A 3952-nucleotide genomic window follows, 5' to 3' on the forward strand; every position below is an offset into this window, starting at 1 on the left:
GTGGCGCGGAGGAGGAAGTGGCTCGTTTTATTTCCACGCTTGGATGACGCTCGCGGGGACGAAAATAAGAGGCTCTCCGACACGATAAGGACGAGTTTAATCCGAGGGAAACGATAGAGACTTTGAGAAAGTGACTTGGATAAAACTGTGGAGAGAGAGAGAGAAAGAGAGAACTCGTTTGATGAATCGTTCGTGTCTTTTTCTTCTTTCTTTTTTCTCCATCTTCTTCTTCTTCTTCTTCTTGTCTGCAGGGAATATTTTTCACGATCGAAGTAAACTTTATATCGGAATTTTCGACCAAATTTAAATATATTTCTCTACGGTTTCGAGCGGTATCGATCGGATCAAAATGTGCGAACGGTTGAAGACGATTGGCTTTTCATCGAAAACGTCGAAACTTCGGGACGTTAGACGTTGAATCGTCGATACGTTTCAGTCGATAGACCAGAGTTTTATCGACAAGGAAACGCCGATCAATGGCCACATTTTGCGGTAAAAGTATTCGAACGTGTGTGCATATGTGTATGTGTATGTGTGTGTGTGTGTGTGGATAACGTTAGATATCCACGTAACGGAATTCGTGGACACCGTTATTATTAACTGTATGGAATAAATAAGATAATTCTCTCGTTTCTTCGAAGCAGCACTTCGATTTCTTTTTTTTTCTCGAGATGACCAAATCTTTTAGCGAAAATTAATTATCCTCGAAGAAAGCTGCCAAATTCTTCCTTGTCGTTGATTATCGATGAGAATAGCTTGAACAATCTATCTGAAACATGAAACATAACGGAGAGATCCAAGATCTACTATCCCTCGTTCCGATTGACCAACTTTTCTTCGCTTCGTTCATCCGATCTTTCGAGTCAAAAATTCATCGTCGATATCGATTTTCCCGGAAAGAAGGAGATTAAGGAGAAGTAGAAAGTGAATTTTCGACGTCGACTTTTTTTTAAAACGCGGAGGAGCATCTAAGGGTCCACTTGACCCGGCCATCTCGACTTTATCGCTGATCGATCGATAAAACTTTGGCTCGAATGCATAGGCGGAAATCCGTATGGCGGGACATAGAAAGGAAAAGGATCGGTTATCGGCGATCACTCGACGTCAGTTTGGGCGAGAGTCACTCGGCCACTTGCAAGCTGCGCGGCGCAAGATTTGATCCCGTGGAAACGGAGCAGCCACGCAATCTCATCTGGAAAACCACTTTAGGAGGAAAGTTGGAAGGGAGGGGAGAGGGCCTCCCCTTTCTCGGTTAAACACTCGATAGATTTTCCATCGTTTGCCCTCGATCGATCCCTCGAGGTTATGAAACATTGCCTGCTCTATTTTTTTGCGGTTCATCATTATGGATGCTTGGTTTAAGTTGATTAACCCTTTTCTCCCCATTTCTACCCTTCGATCGATCGGTTATCGATTGTAAATTGCAGTAACGAGAAAAATTTGTAGTCGTTACGAAGTGAGACACAGATCGATTATAGATCTTTGGATAAATTGATACGCGAGAGTGCTAAGATTTGTTAAAATCGATCAATCGAATTTAAATATTATTAGAGAAGATTAAGAAAGAAAATAAGAAATTTACTTCTTTATTTCATTGTACGCTTTATTCAAATGTATCGTTGTTATAATTTGGAATTAGATCGATAGAATCGCGACAGAATTAGGATGAATTTCGAGGTGTATTGTATAGGAATGTAAATATTTCCATCATGATTATGGACGAAATCCTGTGAACACAACTGTAACAATAAGCCTTTCGCGTAAACGCGCGTGCTTTCCCTCCGGCTATGTAATTCGAGAAGAGAAACAAGTTGGAACGCAGTTCTAGCAATACCCGGTGGACCAAACTTCGGTCGACAACAATAGGACCCGGCGAAATTGCCCTTGTGAAAATGCCAACATATTCACCACTTTTCCTCGTTCAACTATTTTCCTCGGTGCACATATTTTACCCTCTTTCGCGTTTTTATCCCCTTCGTTTTAGACGCTTTTAAAAAGATATTCTATGTAAGGGAGCGAGTATATTTGAAAGTAAATAACTCGGAACAATTACTTTTTTAGAATATTTCTCGACAAATGAATATTGCGTCGAGGGTAATTGTTCGTTTGTGCGTTGAGGGTATGAATGACATGATAGGTTTGTTTAGAAATATGATTGTCGAAAGCAATTCTTGACAGTTTTTCTTTTAAATCCTTGGAATTAATTTCTTTTTTTTTTTAAAAAATCGAAATAGTCGTCATTAATGAAAAATTTTTGAGAATAACTTTCGAGTTTGTATTTTCGATTCGTGATAGAATTGGGTTAGAATTAATTTAAAAAAAAAATCGACAGTGACTCTCTACAATCAGTAATGAAAAATAATTATTCGAAAATAAATTTGAAAAATTTTATTTTCAAATATATTCAAACCACGTATCACGGAAATTCAAAACGGATCTATTCAGGTCGAAGCGTGTATAATTGTCTGACTAGCCGTATACTCTATCTACTGCACAATTTATTCGATATCGTGATTAATTCTGATGAAAAATAAAAAAAATTTTTTCATCGAGTTTATGAAGTTAACTTTCTTTATGAAACATTTAAAAAGTATAATTCGTATATTAACCTTGTGCAAAGTTACGTGTAAACTTATGTATGTAATGCATTATGTGTGTAAAAATCTACTCGATTGAGTATGATGATATTCTACTACTAAAAAGAAAAAAATGGAATCATAAACAAAGGAAATATGGTATTAAAAATTTGCGTGGATCGATAAAAATTTATGGGTAACGAGTATATCGATGGTGTATCGTGAATTATAAAAGTTAAAACAAGGGGATAGAAACTTTAGACGATGAATTACGAGACTGTAAACTCAGCGTGGCAGGCTTTACCACGCGAGTTACGTTATAGCTTTAAGTAGACCTAGACGATTCTACCCTTGATCTAAAAAACTCACGTGGCGCTACATTAAATAAACAAGAATGTTCGATTTCTATTTTCCTTCTACGCGTTAGGATTAAAATATCACGATCCATTATAGAAACTTTCTCACGATTATTAATATTGAAACGGGTGTGTGCATAAGTCAATAACGAATAACGAAATAATATTATCATCGGGTCTATTCACCCCTAACATTGGAATACATTTTTCCTTTTCCCTTTCGATTCATAATACCTTCATAATACCGAAGATAATTCCTCGTTTCCTTCAAATTTTGCAAAACGAAAAATTTACTCATCGTGGTCGAATATAACTCGATCGATATTTTCCTTTCTTCTCGAATTTTGCTTAGAAAATATCCACAATTAAGGGGTCTATTCACCCCTAACATTCAACATTGGAATAAATTTTTCCTTTTCCCTTTCGATTTATAATACCTTCGAAGATAATTCCTCTCCTCTCTCAAATTTTGCAAAACGAAAAATTTATTCATCGTGATCAAAAATAACTCGATCGATATTTTCCTTTTTTCTCGAATCTTGCTTAGAAAATATCCATAATTAAGGGACCTATTCATCCCTAACATTGAACATTGGAATAAATTTTTCCTTTTCCCTTTCGATTCATAATATCTTCGAAGNTTCCTCTCCTCTCTCAAATTTTGCAAAACGAGAAATTTATTCATCGTGATCAAAAATAACTCGATCGATATTTTCCTTTTTTCTCGAATCTTGCTTAGAAAATATTTACAATTAAGGGGTCTATTCACCCCTAACATTGAACATTGGAATAAATTTTTCCTTTTTTCTTTCGATTTATAATATCTTCGAAGATAACTCTTCGCCTCCCTCAAATTTTGCAAAAATCTACTCATCGTGATCGAATATAACTCGATTGATATTTTCTTTTTTCTCGAATCTTGCTTAGAAAATATCCATAATTAAGGGATCTATTCACCCCTAACATTGAACATTGGAATAAATTTTTCCTTTTCCCTTTCGATTCATAATATCTTCGAAG

At 36.0% G+C, this 3952-nt stretch overlaps 1 protein-coding gene across 6 annotated transcripts in view; it reads left to right on the top strand.

Moving 5' to 3' along the window:
• LOC102674702 (potassium voltage-gated channel protein Shal) overlaps positions 1-3952 on the top strand; it is a 110234-nt gene that overhangs the window by 64853 nt on the left and 41429 nt on the right. The window lies entirely within an intron of this gene.

This window comes from Apis dorsata, unplaced genomic scaffold (genome assembly GCF_000469605.1).
Source record: "Apis dorsata unplaced genomic scaffold, Apis dorsata 1.3 scaffold_455, whole genome shotgun sequence".
Lineage (NCBI taxonomy): Eukaryota > Metazoa > Arthropoda > Insecta > Hymenoptera > Apidae > Apis > Apis dorsata.